Below are 27,386 nucleotides of genomic sequence, written 5' to 3' on the forward strand. Positions count from 1 at the left end.
AATAAATCTGACTTTTACCAGAGCTGTCCAGAGGAAAGCACAAACACAGTCCCCCACTACCACAAATAATGCAGTCGAGTTTCCCACATTTGGGGAAATCACAGGGGTCAGCATACCCAGAATGCAATGAATGAACCTCACCCTGGGAGAACAATCTTCATGACCATGGTATCGCCTATGCAAAATAAGTATGATTTTGGATAGGGCTGGGGAGGGCCGCTGCTCAGGCACATCTCTGTCAAGTAAAGGAGATTCAACTGAGGCAGCACAAGGGAACTCTCATCTGGGGACAACAACTGCAGGGAGAACACATATTTCCAGATAAACATGGGAGGGCAGAAGGCTGCCTAATACTGAAGCACCCCCAAACAACAAACCAAATGCAACAACTAGTACAAGCATTCCTGGGGGAAGGCCTGCAGCAGATGGATTTGCATACGGTGATGTCATCCAAGCAGTGGGTCAAAGTTAGCTTCAACCCTCGTCTGCATATGAAAAGAGAAAAGGGGCGTGCAGGGCATGGCGGCCTTTTGCGGCGCTTGGATGACCCCTAGTTCGCATTAAACACCTCCACCCTCCTTCGGTGTGGGGCTCATGTTGGCTATGCCCCAGCCCCTGAAGCATTCAAGCTGATTTCTTGCAGCAGCTGGGCACTGTAACAGCTCCAGAGCTGCTCTGAACGGCAAGTAAAAGGGTGTGGGCCCTGCAGCACTACCTGTAGTTTGCATTGTGCATTGGAAGGCACAAAGTAAGCAGACGGGAGAAGTCAGGATAGTGCGCAAGGGCATAGAAGGGAGCGGCTCAAGAAAAGAGAAGTTGAAACAGACAGCAAACTAGGCTGGAGAGAGACCTGAGACAAAGAGATCTGAATTATATGAGAGCCGACCAGGGGAAACACAAATTATGCAGTCAAGTTTCCCACATTTGGGGAAATCGCAGGAGCAGCACACCCAGAGTGCAATGGGTGAGCCTTGCCCTGGGAGAAGCACCTACATGATCATAGTATCTCACCTGCCAGGTAAGTAGAAGTTGGGCTAGAGCTGGGGAGGGTCGCTGCTCGGGTACCCCCCTGTCAAGTGAAGGAGATCCAACTGAGGCAGCACAAGGGAACTCTCGAAAGAAGAACAAGGCTAGAGGAAGATCTGAGACAAATAAATCTGACTTTTACCAGAGCTGACCAGAGGAAAGCACAAACACAGTCCCCCACTACCACAAATAATGCAGTCGAGTTTCCCACATTTGGGGAAATCACAGGGGTCAGCATACCCAGAATGCAATGAATGAACCTCACCCTGGGAGAACAATCTTCATGACCATGGTATCTCCTATGCAAAATAAGTATGATTTGGGATAGGGCTGGGGAGGGCCGCTGCTCAGGCACATCTCTGTCAAGTAAAGGAGATTCAACTGAGGCAACACAAGGGAACTCTCATCTGGGGACAACAACTGCAGGGAGAACACAAATTTTCAGATGAACATGGGAGGGCAGAAGGCTGCCTAATAATGAAGCACCCCCAAACAACAAACCAAATGCAACAACTAGTGCAAGCATTCCTGGGGGAAGGCCTGCAGCAGATGGATTTGCATACGGTGATGTCATCCAAGCAGTGGGTCAAACAACAAACCAAATGCAACAACTAGTGCAAGCATTCCTGGGGGAAGGCCTGCAGCAGATGGATTTGCATACGGTGATGTCATCCAAGCAGTGGGTCAAAGTTGGCTTCAACCCTCGTCTGCATATGAAAAGAGAAAAGGGGCGTGCAGGGCATGGCGGCCTTTTGCGGCGCTTGGATGACCCCTAGTTCGCATTAAACACCTCCACCCTCCTTCGGTGTGGGGCTCATGTTGGCTATGCCCCAGCCCCTGAAGCATTCAAGCTGATTTCTTGCAGCAGCTGGGCACTGTAACAGCTCCAGAGCTACTCTGTACGGCAAGTAAAAGGGTGTGGGCCCTGCAGCACTACCTGTAGTTTGCATTGTGCATTGGAAGGCACAAAGTAAGCAGGCAAGGTCCAGAGAACAGTTAGAGGTCGGAGTAGCACTATCTCAAGTAGTACTACGACAGCACGGATGGATTCTAAATATTCCAAAATCGCAGCTGATTCCGACGACACGTCTGCTGTTCCTAGGGATGATTCTGGACACAGTACAGAAAAAGGTGTTTCTCCCGGAGGAGAAAGCCAAGGAGTTATCCGACATAGTCAGGAACCTCCTAAGACCAGGCCAAGTGTCAGTACAATGCACAATGGTCCTGGGAAAGATGGTGGCTTCTTACGAAGCGATTCCATTCGGCAGATTCCATGCAAGAACTTTTCAGTGGGATCTGCTGGACAAATGGTCCGGATCGCATCTTCAAATGCATCAGCGGATAACCCTGTCTCCAAGGACAAGGATGTCTCTCCTGTGGTGGTTACAGAGTGCTCATCTCCTAGAGGGCCGCAGATTCGGCATTCAGGATTGGGTCCTGGTGACCACGGATGCCAGCCTGAGAGGCTGGGGAGCAGTCACACAGGGAAGAAATTTCCTGGGCTTGTGGTCAAGCATGGAAACGTCACTTCACATAAATATCCTGGAACTAAGGGCCATTTACAATGCCCTAAGTCAGGCAAGACCTCTGCTTCAGGGTCAGCCGGTGTTGATCCAGTCGGACAACATCACGGCAGTCGCCCACGTAAACAGACAGGGCGGCACAAGAAGCAGGAGGGCAATGATGGAAGTGGCAAGGATTCTTCGCTGGGCGGAGAATCATGTGATAGCACTGTCAGCAGTGTTCATTCCGGGAGTGGACAACTGGGAAGCAGACTTCCTCAGCAGACACGATCTTCACCCGGGGGAGTGGGGACTTCACCCAGAAGTCTTCCACATGATTGTGAACCGTTGGGAAAAACCAAAGGGTGGACATGATGGCGTCCCGCCTCAACAAAAAGCTGGACAGATATTGCGCCAGGTCAAGGGACCCTCAGGCAATAGCTGTGGACTCTCTGGTAACACCGTGGGTGTACCAGTCAGTGTATGTGTTCCCTCCTCTTCCTCTCATACCAAAAGTACTGAGAATCATAAGAAGGAGAGGAGTAAAGACTATACTCGTGGCTCCGGATTGGCCAAGAAGGACTTGGTACCCGGAAATTCAAGAGATGCTCACGGAAGACCCGTGGCCTCTACCTCTAAGAAAGGACCTGCTCCAGCAGGGACCATGTCTGTTCCAAGACTTACCGCGGCTGCGTTTGACGGCATGGCGGTTGAACGCCGGATCCTGAAGGAAAAAGGCATTCCGGATGAAGTCATCCCTACCCTGATCAAAGCCAGGAAGGATGTAACCATACAACATTATCACCGTATTTGGCGTAAATATGTTGCGTGGTGCGAGGCCAGGAAGGCCCCTACAGAGGAATTTCAACTGGGTCGTTTCCTGCATTTCCTGCAAACAGGACTGTCTATGGGCCTCAAATTAGGGTCCATTAAGGTTCAAATTTCGGCCCTGTCAATATTCTTCCAAAAAGAACTGGCTTCTGTTCCTGAAGTTCAGACGTTTGTCAAGGGAGTACTGCATATACAGCCTCCTTTTGTGCCTCCAGTGGCACCTTGGGATCTCAATGTAGTTTTGGGATTCCTAAAATCACATTGGTTTGAACCACTCACCACTGTGGACTTAAAATATCTCACATGGAAAGTGGTAATGCTGTTAGCCCTGGCTTCAGCCAGGCGTGTCTCAGAATTGACCAAAACAAAAAACTGCAACAAACGAGCGCCTAATCATCAAAATAAAAAGTGAAAACCAATACGTGTTTCATAGAATTAAATAATCACAATTTTATGTTCCTGATAGTCTGCGCTTGCCGGAATACTATGTGTAGTATTGTGGTGATAGCATAGAAAAAGAACAAACGGCTGCGCTGAATATCAGGAACGAAACATGATGTACAGAGAGCCAACGTAAAAAATAACAATGTTTATTAATAAAACATATAAAAAGATTAATTGTCAAATAACCGGTGAAAAATATATACAAATATATATAAGAACAGTCACTAGACGTGAACTAGTGGTATATTGTAATGACTCAGCTTATTGGGGTGAAAAGTTCAGTGATTCACTTGTTAGATAGTTGATAAATACCAGGTGTGTTGGTAGGATCCTAATGAATAAAAAAGTCCCTCAGTTGAAATTGATATTCAATACCTTTCCAAAATGGGCTGGTAAGAGCCGAGCGTCCTCGGCTTCAATGTCCTGCAATGCCCATATACGCTGTGCAGCGGAAAGGAATGGACCGTCTCTCTCACAACCCGGTCGTGGCGGCGTGTGCGCTGAAGCCGCTGATGTCGGATGCTGTAGAAGGAGGGTGCAGCGGGGACCAAGGAACACCTGGAAGATTTCACCTGAGCTGAGTGTGGATAGGGGCGGGTCCTGACGCGTTTCGTCACGTTCACGTGACTTTCTCAAAGGTAGAATGTTCTTATATATATTTATATATATTTTTCACCGGTTATTTGACAATTAATCTTTTTATATGTTTTATTAATAAACATTGTTATTTTTTACGTTGGCTCTCTGTACATCGTGTCTCAGAATTGGCGGCTTTATCCTATAAAAGCCCTTACCTAATTTTTCATATGTGGTGCCTGCGGCTACTAGGGACTTGGAGGATTCCAAGTTGCTGGACGTAGTCAGGGCCCTGAAAATATATGTTTCCAGGACGGCTGGAGTCAGAAAATCTGATTCGCTGTTTATCCTGTATGCACCCAGCAAGCTGGGTGCTCCTGCTTCTAAGCAGACGATTGCTCGTTGGATTTGTAGTACAATTCAGCTTGCACATTCTGTGGCAGGCCTGCCACAGCCAAAATCTGTAAAAGCCCATTCCACACGGAAAGTGGGCTCATCTTGGGCGGCTGCCCGAGGGGTCTCGGCTTTACAACTTTGCCGAGCAGCTACTTGGTCAGGGGAAAACATGTTTGCTAAATTCTACAAATTTGATACCCTGGCTGAGGAGGACCTGGAGTTCTCTCATTCGGTGCTGCAGAGTCATCCGCACTCTCCCACCCGGTTGGGAGCTTTGGTATAATCCCCATGGTCCTTTCGGAGTCCCCAGCATCCACTAGGACGTTAGAGAAAATAAGAATTTACTTACCGATAATTCTATTTCTCATAGTCCATAGTGGATGCTGGGCGCCCATCCCAAGTGCGGATTGTCTGCATTACTTGTACATAGTTATTGTTACAAAAATCGGGTTATTGTTGTTGTGAGCCATCTTTTCAGAGGCTCCTTCTGTTATCATGCTGTTAACTGGGTTCAGATCACAAGTTGTACGGTGTGATTGGTGTGGCTGGTATGAGTCTTACCCGGGATTCAAAATCCTTCCTTATTGTGTACGCTCGTCCGGGCACAGTATCCTAACTGAGGCTTGGAGGAGGGTCATAGGGGGAGGAGCCAGTGCACACCAGCTAGTCCTAAAGCTTTTACTTTGTGCCCAGTCTCCTGCGGAGCCGCTATTCCCCATGGTCCTTTCGGAGTCCCCAGCATCCACTACGGACTATGAGAAATAGAATTATCGGTAAGTAAATTCTTATTTTCTGGACTGTGTCCAGGATCATCCTTAGGAATAGAAGACGTGTCGTCGGAATCAGCTGCGATTTTGGAATATTAAGAATCCAACCGTGCTGCCGCAACACTACTTGAGATAGTGCTACCCCGACTACCAACTGTTCCCTGGATCTTGCCCTTATCCGGAGATCGTCCAAGTAAGGGATAATTAAAACTCCCTTCCTTCGAAGGAGTATCATCATTTCGGCCATTACTTTGGTAAAGACCCGGGGTGCCGTGGACAAACCAAACGGCAGCGTCTGAAACTGATAGTGACAGTTCTGTACCACAAACCTGAGGTACCCTTGGTGAGAAGGGTAATTTGGGACATGGAGATAAGCATCCTTGATGTCCAGAGACACCATATAATCCCCTTCTTCCCGGTTTGCCATCACCGCTCTGAGTGACTCCATCTTGAATTTGAACCTTTGTATGTAAGTGTTCAAGGATTTCAGATTTAAATTAGGTCTCACCGAGCCGTCCGGCTTCGGTACCACAAACAGCGTGGAATAATACCCCTTTCCCTGTTGTAGGAGGGGTACCTTGATTATCACCTGCTGGGAATACAGCTTGTGAATGGCTTCCCATACCGCCTCCCTGTCGGAGGGAGACGTCGGTAAAGCAGACTTTAGGAAAACGGCGAAGGGGAGACGTCTCGAATTCCAATTTGTACCCCTGAGATACCACCTGAAGGATCCAGGGGTCCACCTGTGAGTGAGCCCACTGCACGCTGAAATTTATGAGACGGGCCCCCACCGTTTCTGTTCCTGGGAACTGGCTGTTTGCTGCAGCCTTTTTCCTCTCCCTCTGCCACGGGGCAGAAATGAGGAGCCTTTTGCCCGCTTGCCCTTATGGGGCCCAAAGGACTGCGCCTGATAATACGGCGTCTTCTTATGTTGAGAGGCTACCTGGGGTAAAAATGTGGATTTCCCAGCCGTTGCCGTGGCCACCAGGTCTGTTAGACCTACCCCAAATAACTCCTCCCTTTTATAAGGCGATACTTCCATATGCCTTTTGGAATCAGCATCACATGACCACTGTCTTGTCCATAACCCTCTTCTGGCAGAAATGGACAGCGCACTTACTCTTGATGCCAGTCGGCAAATATCCCTCTGTGCATCACGCATATATAGAAAGCATCTTTTAAATGCTCTATAGTCAGTAATATACTGTCCCTATCTAGGGTATCAATATTGTCAGTCAGGGAATCCGACCAAGCCACCCCAGCACTGCACATCCAGGCTGAGGCGATTGCTGGTCGCAGTATCACACCCGTGTGAGTGTATATACATTTTAGGATATTTTACTGCTTTCTGTCAGCAGGTTCCTTAAGGGCGGCCGTATCCGGGGACGGTAGTGCCACCTGTTTAGACAAGCGTGTGAGGGCTTTATTCACCCTAGGGGGTGTTTCCCAATGTGCCCTATCCTCTGGCGGGAAGGGGTATGATGCTAATAACTTTTTAGGAATTAACAGTTTTTATCGGGGGAAACCCACGCATCATCACACACTTCATTTAATTCCTCAGATGCAGGAAAAACTACAGGCAGTTTTTTCTCACCCAACATAATACCCTTTTTAGTGGTACTGGTATTATCAGAAATGTGTAAAAACATTTTCCATAGCCTCAATCATGTAACGTGTGGCCCTACTGGAAGTCACATTCGTCTCTTAATCGTCGACACTGGAATCAGTATCCGTGTCGGCGTCTGTATCTGCCATCTGCGGTAACGGGCGTTTTAGAGCCCCTGATGGCTTTTGAGACACCTGGACAGGCACAGGCTGAGTAGCCGGCTGTCTCATGTCATCAATCTTTTGTAAAGAGCTGACACTGTCACGTAATTCCTTCCATAAGCTCAGCCACTCAGGTGTCGACTCCCTAGGGGGTGACAACTCCATTACAGGCAATTGCTCCGCCTCCACACCATTTTCCTCCTCATACATGTCGACACAATCGTACCGACACACACACACACACAGGGAATGCTCTGATAGAGGACAGGACCCCACTAGCCCTTTGGGGAGACAGAGGGAGAGTATGCCAGCACACACCAGAGCGCTATATATATATATATATATATATATACAGGGATAACCTTATATAAGTGTTTTTCCCCTTATAGCTGCTGTATTGTTATACTACGCCTAATTAGTGCCCCCCTCTCTTTTTTAACCCCTTTCTGTAGTGTAGTAACTGCAGGGGAGAGCCAGGGAGTTTCCCTCCAACGGAGCTGTGAGAGAAAATGGCGCCAGTGTGCTGAGGAGATAGGCTCCGCCCCCTTCTCGGCGGCCTTTTCTCCCGTTTTTCTGTGGAATCTGCCAGGGGTTAAAATTCATCCATATAGCCCTGGGGGCTATATGTGATGTATTTTCGCCAGCCAAGGTGTTTCTATTGCAGGGCTATAACGTGTAGATGAAGCACTAACAGGAGGCTTTAAAATTTTCATTCTAGTGTCTTTCGTTTGGGAGAAAAATGCAAAGGTACAATACAGCATTTCCTTGCCGATATCTCTCTTTTGCAAAGAGATAGGCATTGGAAAATTCAGGGCTATTACGTGTAGATGAAGCACTAAAAGGAGGCTTTAAAATTTTCATTCTAGTGTCCTTCGTTTGGGAGAAAAATGCAAAAGTACAATGCAGCTTTTCCTTGCCGATATCTCTCTTTTGCAAAGAGATAGGCATTGGAAAATGCAGGGCTATAACGTGTAGATGAAGCACTAACAGGAGGCTTTAAAATTTTCATTCTAGTGTCTTTCGTTTGGGAGAAAAATGCAAAGGTACAATACAGCATTTCCTTGCCGATATCTCTCTTTTGCAAAGAGATAGGCATTGGAAAATTCAGGGCTATAACGTGTAGATGAAGCACTAACAGGAGGCTTTAAAAATTTCATTCTAGTGTCTTTCGTTTGGGAGAAAAATGCAAAGGTACAATACAGCTTTTCCTTGCCGATATCTCTCTTTTGCAAAGAGATAGGCATTGGAAAATTCAGGGCTATAACGTGTAGATGAAGCACTAACAGGAGGCTTTAAAATTTTCATTCTAGTGTCCTTCGTTTGGGAGAAAAATGCAAAGGTACAATACAGCTTTTCCTTGCCGATATCTCTCTTTTGCAAAGAGATAGGCATTGGAAAATTCAGGGCTATAACGTGTAGATGAAGCACTAAGAGGAGTCTTTACAATTTTCATTCTAGTGTCCTTCGTTTGGGAGAAAAAAGCAAAGGTACAATACAGCTTTTCCTTGCCAATATCTCTCTTTTGCAAAGAGCTAGGCATTGGAAAATTCAGGGCTATACCGTGTAGATGAAGCACTAACAGGAGGCTTTTAAATTTTCATTCTAGTGTCCTTCGTTTGGGAGAAAAATGCAAAGGTACAATACAGCTTTTCCATGCCGATATCTCTCTTTTGCAAAGAGATAGGCATTGGAAAATTCAGGGCTATAACGTGTAGATGAAGCACTAACAGGAGGCTTTAAAATTTTCATTCTAGTGTCTTTCGTTTGGGAGAAAAATGCAAAGGTACAATACAGCTTTTCCTTGCTGATATCTCTCTTTTGCAAAGAGATAGGCATTGGAAAATTCAGGGCTATAACGTGTAGATGAAGCACTAACAGGAGGCTTTAAAATTTTCATTCTAGTGTCCTTCGTTTGGGAGAAAACTGCAAAGGTACAATACAGCTTTTCCTTGCCGATATCTCTCTTTTGCAAAGAGATAGGCATTGGAAAATTAAGGGCTATAACGTGTAGATGAAGCACTAATAGGAGGCTTTAAAATTTTCATTCTAGTGTCCTTCGTTTGGGAGAAAAATGCAAAGGTACAATACAGCTTTTCCTTGCCGATATCTCTATTTTCAGATGAACATGGGAGGGCAGAAGGCTGCCTAATACTGAAGCACCCCCAAACAACAAACCAAATGCAACAACTAGTACAAGCATTCCTGGGGGAAGTTCTGCAGAAGACGGATTTGCATACGGTGATGTCATCCAAGCAGTGGGCCAAAGTTGGCTGGAACCCTCATCTGCATATGAAAAAAGAAAAGGGGTATGCAGGGCATGGCGGCCTTTTGCGGCGCTTGGATGACCCTTAGTTCGCATTAAACACCCCCACCCTCCTTCGGTGTGGGGCTCATGTTTGCTATGCCCCAGCCCCTGAAGCATTCAAGCTGATTTCTTGCAGCAGCTGGGCACTGTAACAGCTCCAGAGCTGCTCTGTACGGCAAGTAAAAGGGTGTGGGCCCTGCAGCACTACCTGTAGTTTGCATTGTGCATTGGAAGGCACTTAAGAAAAGAGAAGTGGAAACAGACAGCAAACTAGGCTGGAGAGAGACCTGAGACAAAGAGATCTGAATTATACGAGAGCCGACCAGGGGAAACACAAATTATGCAGTCAAGTTTCCCACATTTGGGGAAATCGCAGGGGCAGCACATCCAGAGTGCAATGGGTGAGCCTTGCCCTGGGAGAAGCACCTTCATGATTATAGTATCTCACCTGGCAGGTAAGTAGAAGTTGGGCTAGAGCTGGGGAGAGTCGCTGCACGGGCACCCCCCTGTCAAGTGAAGGAGATCCAACTGAGGCAGCACAAGGGAACTCTCGAAAGAAGAACAAGGCTAGAGGAAGATCTGAAACAAAGAAATCTGACTTTTACCAGAGCTGACCAGAGGAAAGCACAAACACAGTCCCCCACTACCACAAATAATGCAGTTGAGTTTCCCACATTTGGGGAAATCACAGGGGTCAGCATACCCAGAATGCAATGAATGAACCTCACCCTGGGAGAACAATCTTCAAGACCATGGTCTCTCCTATGCAAAATAAGTATGATTTGGGATAGGGCTGGGGAGGGCCGCTGCTCAGGCACATCTCTTTCAAGTAAAGGAGATTCAACTGAGGCAGCACAAGGGAACTCTCATCTGGGGACAACAACTGCAGGGAGAACACATATTTTCAGATGAACATGGGAGGGGAGAAGGCTGCCTAATACTGAAGCACCCCCAAACAACAAACCAAATGCAACAACTAGTGCAAGCATTCCTGGGGGAAGGCCTGCAGCAGATGGATTTGCATATGGTGATGCCATCCAAGCAGTGGGTCAAAGTTGGCTTCAACCCTCGTCTGCATATGAAAAGAGAAAAGGGGCGTGCAGGGCATGGCGCCCTATTGCGGCGCTTGGATGACCCCTAGTTCGCATTACACACCTCCACCCTCCTTCGGTGTGGGGCTCATGTTGGCTATGCCCCAGCCCCTGAAGCATTCAAGCTGATTTCTTGCAGCAGCTGGGCACTGTAACTGCTCCAGAGCTGCTCTGTAAGGCAAGTAAAAGGGTGTGGGCCCTGCAGCACTACCTGTAGTTTGCATTGTGCATTGGAAGGCACGAAGTAAGCAGACGGGAGAAGTCAGGATAGTGCGCAAGGGCATAGAAGGGAGCGGCTCAAGAAAAGAGAAGTGGAAACAGACAGCAAACTAGGCTGGAGAGAGACCTGAGACAAAGAGATCTGAATTATACGAGAGATGACCAAGGGAAACACAAATTATGCAGTCAAGTTTCCCACATTTGGGGAAATCGCAGGGGCAGCACAACCAGAATGCAATGGGTGAGCCTTGCCCTGGGAGAAGCACCTTCATGATCATAGTATCTCACCTGGCAGGTAAGTAGGAGTTGGGCTAGAGCTGGGGAGGGTCGCTGCTCGGGCACCCCCCTCTCAAGTGAAAGAGATCCAACTGAGGCAGCACAAGGGAACTCTCGAAAGAAGAACAAGGCTAGAGGAAGATCTGATATAAAGAAATCTGATTTTTACCAGAGCTGACCAGAGGAAAGCACAAACACAGTCCCCCACTACCACAAATAATGCAGTCGAGTTTCCCACATTTGGGGAAATCACAGGGGTCAGCATACCCAGAATGCAATGAATGAACCTCACCCTGGGAGAACAATCTTCATGACCATGGTATCGCCTATGCAAAATAAGTATGATTTGGGATAGGGCTGGGGAGGGCCGCTGCTCAGGCACATCTCTGTCAAGTAAAGGAGATTCAACTGAGGCAGCACAAGGGAACTCTCATCTGGGGACAACAACTGCAGGGAGAACACATATTTTCAGATGAACATGGGAGGGCAGAAGGCTGCCTAATACTGAAGCACCCCCAAACAACAAACCAAATGCAACAACTAGTGCAAGCATTCCTGGGGGAAGGCCTGCAGCAGATGGATTTGCATATGGTGATGTCATCCAAACAGTGGGTCAAAGTTGGCTTCAACCCTCGTCTGCATATGAAAAGAGACAAGGGGCGTGCAGGGCATGGCGGCCTTTTGCGGCGCTTGGATGACCCCTAGTTCGCATTACACACCTCCACCCTCCTTCGGTGTGGGGCTCATGTTGGCTATGCCCCAGCCCCTGAAGCATTCAAGCTGATTTCTTGCAGCAGCTGGGCACTGTAACTGCTCCAGAGACGCTCTGTAAGGCAAGTAAAAGGGTGTGGGCCCTGCAGCACTACCTGTAGTTTGCATTGTGCGTTGGAAGGCACGAAGTAAGCAGACGGGAGAAGTCAGGATAGTGCGCAAGGGCATAGAAGGGAGCGGCTCAAGAAAAGAGAAGTGGAAACAGACAGCAAACTAGGCTGGAGAGAGACCTGAGACAAAGAGATCTGAATTATACGAGAGCCGACCAGGGGAAACACAAATTATGCAGTCAAGTTTCCCACATTTGGGGAAAACGCAGAAGCAGCACACCCAGAGTGCAATGGGTGAGCCTTGCCCTGGGAGAAGCACCTTCATGATCATAGTATCTCACCTGGCAGGTAAGTAGGAGTTGGGCTAGAGCTGGGGAGGGTCGCTGCTCGAGCATCCCCCTGTCAAGTAAAGGAGATTCAACTGAGGCAGCACAAGGGAACTCTCATCTGGGGACAACAACTGCAGGGAGAACACATATTTTCAGATAAAAATCTTGGTCATGCTCTGGTTTCTCTTCAGAACGAACAAATCTTTCGCCTTTTACTAAAGATTTCCGTGGAGAGGAGCAAAACCGAGTTTTATCTCAATTTTTGCATGCCCCATCTTTTTGGGGTTTCTTTTATCGGTTTAAAGATAGAATGAGTGTGCTTTAATGTAAGCTCATTTGCATAGAAATGACAGTAAATGTTTGTTTCTTTTCAAACAGAACTTTCTTGACCATGCTACTTGCTTGAAAGATCTGGGAGCACATGGAATACAGTACAAACCATGCTTATAGCAAGGAGAAGACAGGTGAGAAATCTGCTTTCTTTCAAATTGGGCGCTCACTTTGATCTGAATGAGGACTGCTGGCACGGCACTCAGGCGACAGGTGGAATCTTGGTCATGCTCTGGTTTCTCTTCAGAACGAACAAATCTTTCGCCTTTTACTAAAGATTTCCGTGGAGAGGAGCAAAACTGAGTTTTATCTCAATTTTTGCATGCCCCATATTATTGGGGTTTCTTTTATCGGATTAAAGACAGAACGAGTGTGCTTTCTTGTTAGCTTTAATGTAAGTTTATTTGCATAACAATGACAATAAATGCCTGTTTCTTTTCAAGCAGAACTTTCTTGACCATACTAATTGCTTGAAAGATCTGGGAGCACATGGAAAAGAGTACAAACCATGCTTATAGCAAGGGGAAGCCTGGTGAGAAATCTGCTTTCTTTCTTTCAAATTGGGTGCTCACTTTGAGCTGAATGAGGACTGCTGGCATGGCACTCAGGCGACAGGTGGAATCTTGGTCATGCTCTGGTTTCTCTTCAGAACGAACAAATCTTTCGCCTTTTACTAAAGATTTCCGTGGAGAGGAGCAAAACTGAGTTTTATCTCAATTTTTGCATGCCCCGTCTTATTGGGGTTTCTTTTATCAGTTTAAAGATAGAACGAGTGTGCTTTAATGTAAGCTCATTTGCATAGAAATGACAGTAAATGTTTGTTTCTTTTCAAACAGAACTTTCTTGACTATACTAATTGCTTGAAAGATCTGGGAGCACATGGAAAAGAGTACAAACCATGTTTATAGCAAGGGGAAGCCTGGTGAGAAATCTGCTTTCTTTCTTTCAAAGTTGGTGCTCACTTTGAGCTGAATGAGGACTGCTGGCATGGCACTCAGGCGACAGGTAGAATCTTGGTCATGCTGTGGTTTCTCTTCAGAACGAACAAATCTTTCGCCTTTTACTAAAGATTTCCGTGGAGAGGAGCAAAACTGAGTTTTATCTCAATTTTTGCATGCCCCATCTTATTGGGGTTTTATTTTATCGGTTTAAAGATAGAACGAGTGTGCTTTAATGTAAGCTCATTTGCATAGAAATGACAGTAAATGTTTGTTTCTTTTCAAACAGAACTTTCTTGACCACACTAATTGTTTGAAAGATCTGGGAACACATGGAAAAGAGTACAAACCATGTTTATAGCAAGGGGAAGCTGTCACAACTGAGGGCCTGAGCTGACGGGAGGCAGCCTCAGTTGTAGGGGCTGAGATGTACCGGAACCTGGGAGGTTGTGTCAGACCCCTGGACATGTAAGTAACATAAATAATAAATGCCCGAAGGCGTGACCACGACAACTTGGATAAAAGTCAATGATGTTTATTATGACAACTCCGCAACACAGCAGCAGTAAAAGAAAACGTAAAAGTCAGCAAAGAATAAATACAGTTCCTGGGTACTACAGGATGGCAGGAGCCACAGGGCACTGGTAGTGTGAGATAGTTCTTATGATCTTCTAGATGGAAAGTCCTTACCAGGCCCGACTGTAGCAATGGAGATAACCCAGGATTGTGCCAGCTGGTGTTCCAGGAAAAGCTGGGTTGCTGAAGATAAAACAGCTGCTGTGGATACTGGCTGGAACCTGACTGTTGTTAGCACGTAGTGGATACTGGCTGGAACCAGTTAAATAATAAATGAACTTGGGAGCGATGAAATATGAACTGAAATGTAGAACTTGAGAGCGGAGAAATAATAATACCGGTGGAGAGTGGTAAAGTGTAGAAAGGACTAGAGATGAGCGGGTTCGGTTTCTCTGAATCCGAACCCGCACGAACTTCATGTTTTTTTCACGGGTCCGAGCAGACTCGGATCCTCCCGCCTTGCTCGGTTAACCCGAGCGCGCCCGAACGTCATCATGACGCTGTCGGATTCTCGCGAGACTCGGATTCTATATAAGGAGCCGCGCGTCGCCGCCATTTTCACACGTGCATTGAGATTGATAGGGAGAGGACGTGGCTGGCGTCCTCTCCATTTAGATTAGGGTTGAGAGAGAGAGAGAGAGATTGACCCGAGGCTGTGATACTGTAGAAGAGAGTGCAGAGTTTAGTGACTGACGACCACAGTGACCACCAGACAGTGCAGTTGTTTGTTTTATTTAATATATCCGTTCTCTGCCTGAAAAAAACGATACACACAGTGACTCAGTCACATACCATATCTGTGTGCACTGCTCAGCCCAGTGTGCTGCATCAATGTATATATATATATATCTGACTGTGCTCAGCTCACACAGCTTATAATTGTGGGGGAGACTGGGGAGCACTGCAGTGCCAGTTATAGGTTATAGCAGGAGCCAGGAGTACATAATATTATATTAAAATTAAACAGTGCACACTTTTGCTGCAGGAGTGCCACTGCCAGTGTGACTAGTGACCAGTGACCTGACCACCAGTATATATAATATTAGTAGTATACTATCTCTTTATCAACCAATCTATATTAGCAGCAGACACAGTACAGTGCGGTAGTTCACGGCTGTGGCTACCTCTGTGTCGGCACTCGGCAGCCCGTCCATAATTGTATATACCACCTAACCGTGGTTTTTTTTTCTTTCTTTATAGTCATACTAGTTACGAGTATACTATCTCTTTATCAACCAGTCTATATTAGCAGCAGACACAGTACAGTGCGGCAGTTCACGGCTGTGGCTACCTCTGTGTCGGCACTCGGCAGCCCGTCCATAATTGTATATACCACCTAACCGTGGTTTTTTTTTCTTTCTTTATAGTCATACTAGTTACGAGTATACTATCTCTTTATCAACCAGTCTATATTAGCAGCAGACACAGTACAGTGCGGCAGTTCACGGCTGTGGCTACCTCTGTGTCGGCACTCGGCAGCCCGTCCATAATTGTATATACCACCTAACCGTGGTTTTTTTTTCTTTCTTTATACATACATACTAGTTACGAGTATACTATCTCTTTATCAACCAGTCTATATTAGCAGCAGACACAGTACAGTGCGGTAGTTCACGGCTGTGGCTACCTCTGTGTCGGCACTCGGCAGCCCGTCCATAATTGTATATACCACCTAACCGTGGTTTTTTTTTCTTTCTTTATACATACATACTAGTTACAAGTATACTATATCTTTATCAACCAGTCTATATATTAGCAGCAGACACAGTACAGTGCGGTAGTTCACGGCTGTGGCTACCTCTGTGTCGGCACTCGGCAGCCCGTCCATAATTGTATATACCACCTAACCGTGGTTTTTTTTTCTTTCTTTATACATACATACTAGTTACGAGTATACTATCTCTTTATCAACCAGTCTATATATTAGCAGCAGACACAGTACAGTGCGGTAGTTCACGGCTGTGGCTACCTCTGTGTCGGCACTCGGCAGCCCGTCCATAATTGTATATACCACCTAACCGTGGTTTTTTTTTCTTTCTTTATACATACATACTAGTTACGAGTATACTATCTCTTTATCAACCAGTCTATATTAGCAGCAGACACAGTACAGTGCGGTAGTTCACGGCTGTGGCTACCTCTGTGTCGGCACTCGGCAGCCCGTCCATAATTGTATATACCACCTAACCGTGGTTTTTTTTTCTTTCTTTATACATACATACTAGTTACGAGTATACTATCTCTTTATCAACCAGTCTATATATTAGCAGCAGACACAGTACAGTGCGGTAGTTCACGGCTGTGGCTACCTCTGTGTCGGCACTCGGCAGCCCGTCCATAATTGTATATACCACCTAACCGTGGTTTTTTTTTCTTTCTTTATACATACATACTAGTTACGAGTATACTATCTCTTTATCAACCAGTCTATATATTAGCAGCAGACACAGTACAGTGCGGTAGTTCACGGCTGTGGCTACCTCTGTGTCGGCACTCGGCAGCCCGTCCATAATTGTATACTAGTATCCAATCCATCCATCTCCATTGTTTACCTGAGGTGCCTTTTAGTTGTGCCTATTAAAATATGGAGAACAAAAATGTTGAGGTTCCAAAATTAGGGAAAGATCAAGATCCACTTGCCACACGTGAAGTCAGTTCAGACACTGCCAGCCTGAGTCAGGTCATTCCCGTCATCAGGCTTTTGCAGAAGAAGCTGGAGACATTGAAGGAGGAGCTAAGACAGAGCGATTCCGCTAGGCATGTGGGACTTGTGGATGGAGCCCTTCATTCGCTTAACCAGGATTCACGGGTGGTCAATCTGTTGAAATCAGAGCACTACATTTTGGCCACCGTGCTCGATCCTAGATTTAAAACCTACGTTGTATCTCTCTTTCCGGCAGACACACGTCTGCAGGGGTTCAAAGACCTGCTGGTGAGAAAATTATCAAGTCAAGTGGAACTTGATCGGTCAACAGCTCCTCCTTCACATTCTCCCGCAATTGGGGGTGCGAGGAAAAGGCTCAGAATTCCGAGCCCACCCGCTGGCGGTGATGCAGGGCAGTCTGGAGCGACTGCTGATGCTGACATCTGGTCCGGACTGAAGGACCTGCCAACAATTACGACATGACGTCTACTGTCACTGCATATGATTCTCTCACCATTGAAAGAATGGTGGAGGATTATATGAGTGACCGCATCCAAGTAGGCACGTCAGACAGTCCGTACGTATACTGGCAGGAAAAAGAGGCAATTTGGAGGCCCTTGCACAAACTGGCTTTATTCTACCTAAGTTGCCCTCCCACAAGTAGTACTCCGAAAGAGTGTTTAGTGCCGCCGCTCACCTTGTCAGCAATCGGCGTACGAGGTTACTTCCAGAAAATGTGGAGAAGATGATGTTCATTAAAATGAATTATAATCAATTGCTCCGTGGAGACAATGACCAGCAGCAATTGCCTCCACAAAGTACACAGGGAGCTGAGATGGTAGATTCCAGTGGGGACGAATTGATAATCTGTGAGGAGGGGGATGTACACGGTGATGAATCGGAGGATGATGATGAGGTGGACATCTTGCCTCTGTAGAGCCAGTTTGTGCAAGGAGAGATTAATTGCTTCTTTTTTGGTGGGGGTCCAAACCAACCCGTCATTTCAGTCACAGTTGTGTGGCAGACCCTGTCACTGAAATTATGGGTTGGTTAAAGTGTGCATGTCCTGTTTATACAACATAAGGGTGGGTGGGAGTGCCCAAGGACAATTCCATCTTGCACCTCTTTTTTCTTTCATTTTTCTTTGCGTCATGTGCTGTTTGGGGAGTGTTTTTTGGAAGGGCCATCCTGCGTGACACTGCAGTGCCACTCCTAGATGGGCCAGGTGTTTGTGTCGGCCACTTGGGTCGCTGAGCTTAGTCACACAGCTACCTAATTGCGCCTCTTTTTTTCTTTGCGTCATGTGCTGTTTGGGGAGTGTTTTTTGGAAGGGCCATCCTGCGTGACACTGCAGTGACACTCCTAGATGGGCCAGGTGTTTGTGTCGGCCACTTGGGTCGCTGAGCTTAGTCACACAGCTACCTCATTGCGCCTCTTTTTTTCTTTGCGTCATGTGCTGTTTGGGGAGTGTTTTTTGGAAGGGCCATCCTGCGTGACACTGCAGTGTCACTCCTAGATGGGCCAGGTGTTTGTGTCGGCCACTTGGGTCGCTGAGCTTAGTCACACAGCTACCTCATTGCGCCTCTTTTTTTCTTTGCGTCATGTGCTCTTTGGGGAGTGTTTTTGGAAGGGCCATCCTGCGTGACACTGCAGTGCCACTCCTAGATGGGCCAGGTGTTTGTGTCGGCCACTTGGGTCGCTGAGCTTAGTCACACAGCTACCTCATTGCGCCTCTTTTTTTCTTTGCGTCATGTGCTGTTTGGGGAGTGTTTTTTGGAAGGGCCATCCTGCGTGACACTGCAGTGCCACTCCTAGATGGGCCAGGTGTTTGTGTCGGCCACTTGGGTCGCTGAGCTTAGTCACACAGCTACCTCATTGCGCCTCTTTTTTTCTTTGCGTCATGTGCTGTTTGGGGAGTGTTTTTTGGAAGTGCTATCCTGCGTGACACTGCAGTGCCACTCCTAGATGGGCCAGGTGTTTGTGTCGGCCACTTGGGTCGCTGAGCTTAGTCATCCAGCGACCTCGGTGCAAATTTTAGGACTAAAAATAATATTGTGAGGTGTAAGGTGTTAAGAATAGACTGAAAATGAGTGGAAATTATGGTTATTGAGGTTAATAATACTTTGGGATCAAAATGACTCCCAAATTCTATGAACAAGGGAAAATGTCATCATCCCGCTGTCGGATTCTCGCGAGATTCGGATTCCATATAAAGAGCTGCGCGTTGCCGCCATTTTTACTCGTGCATTGAAGAGAGAGCGGAGAGGACGTGGCTATGTTCTCTCAGTGGAAATCTCAATATCAGTGCTCAGTATCAGTGGATACTTATTGCTGCTCAGTAATACTAGTAGTGTGTCTCTCCTGCTCAGTGTCAGTTCTCAGTAGTATCCTCATCAGTGCTCAGTATCACTGCTCATTGTCTTGTGCTGCATTGTTGTGCTCAGCATACTACAGTACATTACTAATAGTCCAGTGCTGCATCTTGCTGCTCAGTGTCAGTTCTAGTATCCTCATCAGTGCTCACTATCACTGCTCATTGCATTGTGGTGTTCTGTATACTACAGTAACATAGTAATATAGTAACATATAGTAACATAGTTTTTGAGGTTGAATAGAGGCAAATTGCCCATCGTGTTCAACCTGTTTTAAGTTGTGATGATTCTACATACTTGCTTAATAATGTATTATGACTAGTTAGCTACTACAACTCATGTTACCCCCGGATTAACCATGTTGATATTTTAAGTATTATAAACTTGGATAGCTTTTTCATTCAGAAATGTATCCATTCCTTTTTTAAATCCAATTACAGAGTCCGCCATTACCACCTTCCCTGGCAGGGAATTCCACATCCTGATTGCCCTAACAGTGAAGATCATAGTATCTAACCTGGCAGGTAAGTAGGAGTTGGGCCAGAGCTGTGGAGGATTGCTGCTCGGGCACCCCCTGTGAAGTGAAGGAGATCCAACTGAGGCAGCACAAGGGAACTCTCGAAAGAAGAACAAGGCTAGAGGAAGATCTGAGACAAAGAAATCTGACTTTTACCAGAGCTGACCAGAGGAAAGCACAAACACAGTCCCCCACTACCACAAATAATGCAGTCGAGTTTCCAACATTTTGGAAATCACAGGGGTCAGCATACCCAGAATGCAATGAATGAACCTCACCCTGGGAGAACAATCTTCATGACCATGGTATCGCCTATGCAAAATAAGTATGATTTGGGATAGGGCTGGGGAGGGCCGCTGCTCAAGCACATCTCTGTCAAGTATAGGAGATTCAACTGAGGCAGCACAAGGGAACTCTCATCTGGGGACAACAACTGCAGGGAGAACACATATTTTCAGATGAACATGGGAGGGCAGAAGGCTGCCTAATACTGAAGCACCCCCAAACAACAAACCAAATGCAACAACTAGTACAAGCATTCCTGGGGGAAGTTCTGCAGAAGACGGATTTGCATACGGTGATGTCATCCAAGCAGTGGGCCAAAGTTGGCTGGAACCCTCATCTGCATATGAAAAGAGAAAAGGGGCATGCAGGGCATGGCGGCCTTTTGCGGCGCTTGGATGACCCTTAGTTCGCATTAAACACCCCCACCCTCCTTCGGTGTGGGGCTCATGTTGACAATGCCCCAGCCCCTGAAGCATTCAAGCTGATTTCTTACAGCAGCTTGGCACTGTAACAGCTCCAGAGCTGCTCTGTAAGGCAAGTAAAAGGGTGTGTAGTTTGCATTGTGCATTGGAAGGCACAAAGTAAGCAGACAGGAGGAGAAGTCAGGATAGTGCACAAGGGTATAAAAGGGAGGGGCTCAAGAAAAAAGAAGTGGAAACAGACAGCAAACTAGGCTGGAGAGAGACCTGAGACAAAGAGATGTGAATTATATGAGAGCCGACCAGGGGAAACACAAATTATGCAGTCAAGTTTCCCACATTTGGGGAAATCGCAGGGGCAGCACACCCAGAGTGCAATGGGTGAGCCTTGCCCTGGAAGAAGCACCTTCATGATCATAGTATCTCACCTGGCAGGTAAGTAGGAGTTGGGCTTGAGCTGGGGAGGGTCGCTGCTCGGGCACCGCCCTGTCAACTGAAGGAGATCCAACTGAACAGCACAAGGGAACTCTCGAAAGAAGAACAAGGCTAGAGGAAGATCTGAAACAAAAAGAAATCTGACTTTTACCAGAGCTGACCAGAGGAAAACACAAACACAGTCCCCCACTACCACAAATAATGCAGTCGAGTTACCCACATTTGGGGAAATCACAGGGGTCAGCATACCCAAAATGCAATGAATGAACCTCACCCTGGGAGAACAATCTTCATGACCATGGTATCTCCTATGCAAAATAAGTATGATTTGGGATAGGGCTGGGGAGGGCCGCTGCTCAGGCACATCTCTGTCAAGTAAAGGAGATTCAACTGAGGCAGCACAAGGGAACTCTCATCTGGGGACAACAACTGCAGGGAGAACACATATTTTCAGATGAACATGGGAGGGCAGAAGGCTGCCTAATACTGAAGCACCCCCAAACAACAAACCAAATGCAACAACTAGTGCAAGCATTCCGGGGGGAAGGCCTGCAGCAGATGGATTTGCATATGGTGATGTCATCCAAGCAGTGGGTCAAAGTTGGCTTCAATCCTCATCTGCATATGAAAAGAGAAAAGGGGCGTGCAGGGCATGGCGGCCTTTTGCGGCGCTTGGATGACCCCTAGTTCGCATTAAACACCTCCACCCTCCTTTGGTGTGGGGCTCATGTTGACAATGCCCCAGCCTCTGAAGCATTCAAGCTTATTTCTTACAGCAGCTTGGCACTGAAACAGCTCCAGAGCTGCTCTGTAAGGCAAGTAAAAGGGTGTGGGCCCTGCAGCACTACCTGTAGTTTGCATTGTGCATTGGAAGGCACAAAGTAAGCAGACAGGAGGAGAAGTCAGGATAGTGCACAAGGGTATAAAAGGGAGGGGCTCAAGAAAAAAGAAGTGGAAACAGACAGCAAACTAGGCTGGAGAGAGACCTGAGACAAAGAGATCTGAATTATACGAGAGCTGACCAGGGGAAACACAAATTCTGCAGTCAAGTTTCCCACATTTGGGGAAATCGCAGGGGCAGCACACCCAGAATACAATGGGTGAGCCTTGCCCTGGGAGAAGCACCTTCATGATCATAGTATCTCACCTGGCAGGTAAGTAGGAGTTGGGCTAGAGCTGGGGAGGGTCGCTGCTCGGGCACCCCCTGTCAAGTGAAGGAGATCCAACTGAGGCAGCACAAGGGAACTCTCGAAAGAAGAACAAGGCTAGAGGAAGATCTGAGACAAAGAAATCTGACTTTTACCAGAGCTGACCAGAGGAAAACACAAACACAGTCCCCCACTACAACAAATAATGCAGTCGAGTTTCCCACATTTGGGGAAATCACAGGGGTCAGCATACCCAGAATGCAATGAATGAACCTCACCCTGGGAGAACAATCTTCATGACCATGGTATCTCCTATGCAAAATAAGTATGATTTGGGATAGGGCTGGGGAGGGCCGCTGCTCAGGCACATCTCTGTCAAGTAAAGGAGATTCAACTGAGGCAGCACAAGGGAACTCTCATCTGGGGACAACAACTGCAGGGAGAACACATATTTTCAGATGAACATGGGAGGGCAGAAGGCTGCCTAATACTGAAGCACCCCCAAACAACAAACCAAATGCAACAACTAGTAAAAGCATTCCTGGGAGAAGGTCTGCAGAAGACGGATTTGCATACGGTGATGTCATCCAAGCAGTGGGCCAAAGTTGGCTGGAACCCTCATCTGCATATGAAAAGAGAAAAGGGTTATGCAGGGCATGGCGGCCTTTTGCGGTGCTTGGATGACCCCTAGTTCGCATTAAACACCTCCATTCTCCTTCGGTGTGGGGCTCATGTTGGCTATGCCCCAGCCCCTGAAGTATTCAAGCTGATTTCTTGCAGCAGCTGGGCACTGTAACAGCTCCAGAGCTGCTCTGTAAGGCAAGTAAAAGGGTGTGGGCCCTGCAGCACTACCTGTAGTTCGCATTGTGCGTTGGAAGGCACAAAGTAAGCAGACAGGAGAAGTCAGGAGAGTGCACAAGGGCATAGAAGGCAGGGGCTCAAGAAAAGAGAAGTGGAAACAGACAGCAAACTAGGCTGGAGAGAGACCTGAGACAAAGAGATCTGAATTATACGAGTAGCCAACTAGAGGAAACACAAATTATGCAGTCAAGTGTCCCACATTTGGGGAAATCGTAGGAGCAGCACACCCAGAGTGCAATGGGTGAGCCTTGCCCTGGGAGAAGCACCTTCCTGATCATAGTATCTCACCTGGCAGGTAAGTAGGAGTTGGGCTAGAGCTGGGGAGGGTCGCTGCTCGGGCACCCCCCTGTCAAGTGAAGGAGATCCAACAGAGGCAGCACAAGGAAACTCTCGAAAAAAGAACAAGGCTAGAGGAAGATCTGAGACAAAGAAATCTGTATTTTACCAGAGCTGACCAGAGGAAAGCACAAACACAGTCCCCCACTACCACAAATAATGCAGTCGAGTTTCCCAATTTGGGGAAATCACAGGGGTCAGCATACCCAGAATGCAATGAATGAACCTCACCCTGGGAGAACAATCTTCATGACCATGGTATCTCCTATGCAAAATAAGTATGATTTGGGATAGGGCTGGGGAGGGCCGCTGCTCAGGCACATCTCTGTCAAGTAAAGGAGATTCAACTGAGGCAGCACAAGGGAACTCTCATCTGGGGACAACAACTGCAGGGAGAACACATATTTTCAGATGAACATGGGAGGGCAGAAGGCTGCCTAATACTGAAGCACCCCCAAACAACAAACCAAATGTAACAACTAGTGCAAGCAACAAAATTTTAAAGCCTCCTGTTAGTGCTTCATCTACACGTTATAGCCCTGAATTTTCCAATGCCTATCTCTTTGCAAAAGAGAGATATCGGCAAGGAAAAACTGTATTGTACCTTTGCATTTTTCTCCCAAACAAAAGACACTAGAATGAAAATTTTAAAGCCTCCTGTTAGTGCTTCATCTACACGTTATAGCCCTGAATTTTCCAATGCCTATCTCTTTGCAAAAGAGAGATATCGGCAAGGAAAAGCTGTATTGTACCTTTGCATTTTTCTCCCAAACGAAGGACACTAGAATGAAAATTTAAAAGCCTCCTGTTTAGTGCTTCATCTACACGGTATAGCCCTGAATTTTCCAATGCCTAGCTCTTTGCAAAAGAGAGATATTGGCAAGGAAAAGCTGTATTGTACCTTTGCATTTTTCTCCCAAACGAAGGACACTAGAATGAAAATTTTAAAGCCTCCTGTTAGTGCTTCATCTACACGTTATAGCCCTGAATTTTCCAATGCCTATCTCTTTGCAAAAGAGAGATATCGGCAAGGAAAAACTGTATTGTACCTTTGCATTTTTCTCCCAAACGAAAGACACTAGAATGAAAATTTTAAAGCCTCCTGTTAGTGCTTCATCTACACGTTATAGCCCTGAATTTTCCAATGCCTAGCTCTTTGCAAAAGAGAGATATTGGCAAGGAAAAGCTGTATTGTACCTTTGCATTTTTCTCCCAAACTAAAGACACTAGAATGAAAATTTTAAAGCCTACTGTTAGTGCTTCATCTACACGTTATAGCCCTGAATTTTCCAATGCCTAGCTCTTTGCAAAAGAGAGATATCGGCAAGGAAAAGCTGTATTGTACCTTTGCATTTTTCTCCCAAACGAAAGACACTAGAATGAAAATTTTAAAGCCTCCTGTTAGTGCTTCATCTACACGTTATAGCCCTGAATTTTCCAATGCCTATTTCTTTGCAAAAGAGAGATATCGGCAAGGAAAAGCTTTATTGTACCTTTGCATTTTTCTCCCAAACGAAGGACACTAGAATGAAAATTTTAAAGCCTCCTATTAGTGCTTCATCTACACGTTATAGCCCTGAATTTTCCAATGCCTATTTCTTTGCAAAAGAGAGATATCGGCAAGGAAAAGCTGTATTGTACCTTTGCATTTTTCTCCCAAACGAAGGACACTAGAATGAAAATTTTAAAGCCTCCTGTTAGTGCTTCATCTACACGTTATAGCCCAGAATTTTCCAATGCCTATCTCTTTGCAAAAGAGAGATATCGGCAAGGAAAAGCTGTATTGTACCTTTGCATTTTTCTCCCAAACGAAAGACACTAGAATGAAAATTTTAAAGCCTCCTGTTAGTGCTTCATCTACACGTTATAGCCCTGAATTTTCCAATGCCTATCTCTTTGCAAAAGAGAGATATCGGCAAGGAAAAGCTGTATTGTACCTTTGCATTTTTCTACCAAACGAAGGACACTAGAATGAAAATTTAAAAGCCTCCTGTTAGTGCTTCATCTACACGGTATAGCCCTGAATTTTCCAATGCCTAGCTCTTTGCAAAAGAGAGATATTGGCAAGGAAAAGCTGTATTGTACCTTTGCATTTTTCTCCCAAACGAAGGACACTAGAATGAAAATTTTAAAGCCTCCTGTTAGTGCTTCATCTACACGTTATAGCCCTGCATTTTCCAATGCCTATCTCTTTGCAAAAGAGAGATATCGGCAAGGAAAAGCAGCATTGTACCTTTGCATTTTTCTCCCAAACGAAAGACACTAGAATGAAAATTGTAAAGCCTCCTGTTAGTGCTTCATCTACACGTTATAGCCCTGCATTTTCCAATGCCTAGCTCTTTGCAAAAGAGAGATATTGGCAAGGAAAAGCTGTATTGTACCTTTGCATTTTTCTCCCAAACGAAAGACACTAGAATGAAAATTTTAAAGCCTCCTGTTAGTGCTTCATCTACACGTTATAGCCCTGAATTTTCCAATGCTTATCTCTTTGCAAAAGAGAGATATCGGCAAGGAAAAGCAGCATTGTACTTTTGCATTTTTCTCCCAAACCAAAGACACTAGAATGAAAATTTTAAAGCCTCCTGTTAGTGCTTCATCTACACGTTATAGCCCTGAATTTTCCAATGCCTAGCTCTTTGCAAAAGAGAGATATTGGCAAGGAAAAGCTGTATTGTACCTTTGCATTTTTCTCCCAAACGAAGGACACTAGAATGAAAATTTTAAAGCCTCCTATTAGTGCTTCATCTACACGTTATAGCCCTGAATTTTCCAATGCCTATCTCTTTGCAAAAGAGAGATATCGGCAAGGAAAAGCTGTATTGTACCTTTGCAGTTTTCTCCCAAACGAAAGACACTAGAATGAAAATTTTAAAGCCTCCTGTTAGTGCTTCATCTACACGTTATAGCCCTGAATTTTCCAATGCCTATCTCTTTGCAAAAGAGAGATATCGGCAAGGAAAAACTGTATTGTACCTTTGCATTTTTCTCCCAAACGAAAGACACTAGAATGAAAATTTTAAAGCCTCCTGTTAGTGCTTCATCTACACGTTATAGCCCTGGATTTTCCAATGCTTATCTCTTTGCAAAAGAGAGATATCGGCAAGGAAAAGCAGCATTGTACTTTTGCATTTTTCTCCCAAACGAAAGACACTAGAATGAAAATTTTAAAGCCTCCTGTTAGTGCTTCATCTACACGTTATAGCCCTGAATTTTCCAATGCCTAGCTCTTTGCAAAAGAAAGATATTGGCAAGGAAAAGCTGTATTGTACCTTTGCATTTTTCTCCCAAACGAAGGACACTAGATTGAAAATTTTAAAGCCTCCTATTAGTGCTTCATCTACACGTTATAGCCCTGAATTTTCCAATGCCTAGCTCTTTGCAAAAGAGAGATATCGGCAAGGAAAAGCTGTATTGTACCTTTGCAGTTTTCTCCCAAACGAAAGACACTAGAATGAAAATTTTAAAGCCTCCTGTTAGTGCTTCATCTACACGTTATAGCCCTGAATTTTCCAATGCCTATCTCTTTGCAAAAGAGAGATATCGGCAAGGAAAAACTGTATTGTACCTTTGCATTTTTCTCCCAAACAAAAGACACTAGAATGAAAATTTTAAAGCCTCCTGTTAGTGCTTCATCTACACGTTATAGCCCTGAATTTTCCAATGCCTATCTCTTTGCATAAGAGAGATATCGGCAAGGAAAAGCTGTATTGTACCTTTGCATTTTTCTCCCAAACGAAGGACACTAGAATGAAAATTTAAAAGCCTCCTGTTTAGTGCTTCATCTACACGGTATAGCCCTGAATTTTCCAATGCCTAGCTCTTTGCAAAAGAGAGATATCGGCAAGGAAAAGCTGTATTGTACCTTTGCATTTTTCTCCCAAACGAAGGACACTAGAATGAAAATTTTAAAGCCTCCTGTTAGTGCTTCATCTACACGTTATAGCCCTGAATTTTCCAATGCCTATCTCTTTGCAAAAGAGAGATATCGGCAAGGAAAAACTGTATTGTGCCTTTGCATTTTTCTCCCAAACGAAAGACACTAGAATGAAAATTTTAAAGCCTCCTGTTAGTGCTTCATCTACACGTTATAGCCCTGAATTTTCCAATGCCTAGCTCTTTGCAAAAGAGAGATATTGGCAAGGAAAAGCTGTATTGTACCTTTGCATTTTTCTCCC

General features: G+C 45.8%; 16 non-coding genes and 3 pseudogenes across 16 annotated transcripts; 4 read left to right on the forward strand and 15 right to left on the reverse strand.

Moving 5' to 3' along the window:
- Positions 1-28: 28 nt before the first annotated feature.
- Positions 29-192, reverse strand: LOC135001302 (U1 spliceosomal RNA). Its single transcript, XR_010202818.1, has one exon. It is a non-coding gene; the product is annotated as a U1 spliceosomal RNA (small nuclear RNA).
- A 692-nt stretch (positions 193-884) lies between these two features.
- On the reverse strand, positions 885-1,026 carry LOC135001318 (U1 spliceosomal RNA; annotated as a pseudogene).
- Positions 1,027-1,178: 152 nt separating this feature from the next.
- On the reverse strand, positions 1,179-1,342 carry LOC135001310 (U1 spliceosomal RNA). Its single transcript, XR_010202826.1, has one exon. It is a non-coding gene; the product is annotated as a U1 spliceosomal RNA (small nuclear RNA).
- Positions 1,343-9,914: 8,572 nt separating this feature from the next.
- LOC135001337 (U1 spliceosomal RNA) lies at positions 9,915-10,077 on the reverse strand. The gene has a single exon (XR_010202847.1). It is a non-coding gene; the product is annotated as a U1 spliceosomal RNA (small nuclear RNA).
- A 152-nt stretch (positions 10,078-10,229) lies between these two features.
- LOC135001299 (U1 spliceosomal RNA) lies at positions 10,230-10,393 on the reverse strand. The gene has a single exon (XR_010202815.1). It is a non-coding gene; the product is annotated as a U1 spliceosomal RNA (small nuclear RNA).
- A 671-nt stretch (positions 10,394-11,064) lies between these two features.
- Positions 11,065-11,227, reverse strand: LOC135001340 (U1 spliceosomal RNA). Its single transcript, XR_010202850.1, has one exon. It is a non-coding gene; the product is annotated as a U1 spliceosomal RNA (small nuclear RNA).
- A 152-nt stretch (positions 11,228-11,379) lies between these two features.
- LOC135001303 (U1 spliceosomal RNA) lies at positions 11,380-11,543 on the reverse strand. The gene has a single exon (XR_010202820.1). It is a non-coding gene; the product is annotated as a U1 spliceosomal RNA (small nuclear RNA).
- Positions 11,544-12,214: 671 nt separating this feature from the next.
- LOC135001341 (U1 spliceosomal RNA) lies at positions 12,215-12,377 on the reverse strand. The gene has a single exon (XR_010202851.1). It is a non-coding gene; the product is annotated as a U1 spliceosomal RNA (small nuclear RNA).
- A 144-nt stretch (positions 12,378-12,521) lies between these two features.
- LOC135001349 (U5 spliceosomal RNA) lies at positions 12,522-12,637 on the forward strand. Its single transcript, XR_010202858.1, has one exon. It is a non-coding gene; the product is annotated as a U5 spliceosomal RNA (small nuclear RNA).
- A 270-nt stretch (positions 12,638-12,907) lies between these two features.
- Positions 12,908-13,023, forward strand: LOC135001348 (U5 spliceosomal RNA). The gene has a single exon (XR_010202857.1). It is a non-coding gene; the product is annotated as a U5 spliceosomal RNA (small nuclear RNA).
- Positions 13,024-13,309: 286 nt separating this feature from the next.
- Positions 13,310-13,425, forward strand: LOC135001296 (U5 spliceosomal RNA). Its single transcript, XR_010202813.1, has one exon. It is a non-coding gene; the product is annotated as a U5 spliceosomal RNA (small nuclear RNA).
- A 274-nt stretch (positions 13,426-13,699) lies between these two features.
- On the forward strand, positions 13,700-13,815 carry LOC135001298 (U5 spliceosomal RNA). The gene has a single exon (XR_010202814.1). It is a non-coding gene; the product is annotated as a U5 spliceosomal RNA (small nuclear RNA).
- Positions 13,816-19,893: 6,078 nt separating this feature from the next.
- LOC135001316 (U1 spliceosomal RNA) lies at positions 19,894-20,056 on the reverse strand. The gene has a single exon (XR_010202832.1). It is a non-coding gene; the product is annotated as a U1 spliceosomal RNA (small nuclear RNA).
- A 676-nt stretch (positions 20,057-20,732) lies between these two features.
- LOC135001336 (U1 spliceosomal RNA) lies at positions 20,733-20,874 on the reverse strand (annotated as a pseudogene).
- Positions 20,875-21,027: 153 nt separating this feature from the next.
- On the reverse strand, positions 21,028-21,191 carry LOC135001305 (U1 spliceosomal RNA). Its single transcript, XR_010202822.1, has one exon. It is a non-coding gene; the product is annotated as a U1 spliceosomal RNA (small nuclear RNA).
- Positions 21,192-21,865: 674 nt separating this feature from the next.
- LOC135001342 (U1 spliceosomal RNA) lies at positions 21,866-22,028 on the reverse strand. The gene has a single exon (XR_010202852.1). It is a non-coding gene; the product is annotated as a U1 spliceosomal RNA (small nuclear RNA).
- Positions 22,029-22,179: 151 nt separating this feature from the next.
- On the reverse strand, positions 22,180-22,343 carry LOC135001306 (U1 spliceosomal RNA). The gene has a single exon (XR_010202823.1). It is a non-coding gene; the product is annotated as a U1 spliceosomal RNA (small nuclear RNA).
- Positions 22,344-23,026: 683 nt separating this feature from the next.
- Positions 23,027-23,178, reverse strand: LOC135001332 (U1 spliceosomal RNA; annotated as a pseudogene).
- Positions 23,179-23,330: 152 nt separating this feature from the next.
- On the reverse strand, positions 23,331-23,493 carry LOC135001321 (U1 spliceosomal RNA). Its single transcript, XR_010202836.1, has one exon. It is a non-coding gene; the product is annotated as a U1 spliceosomal RNA (small nuclear RNA).
- Positions 23,494-27,386: the final 3,893 nt, after the last annotated feature.

This window comes from Pseudophryne corroboree, unplaced genomic scaffold (assembly GCF_028390025.1).
Source record: "Pseudophryne corroboree isolate aPseCor3 unplaced genomic scaffold, aPseCor3.hap2 scaffold_1636, whole genome shotgun sequence".
Taxonomy (NCBI): domain Eukaryota; kingdom Metazoa; phylum Chordata; class Amphibia; order Anura; family Myobatrachidae; genus Pseudophryne; species Pseudophryne corroboree.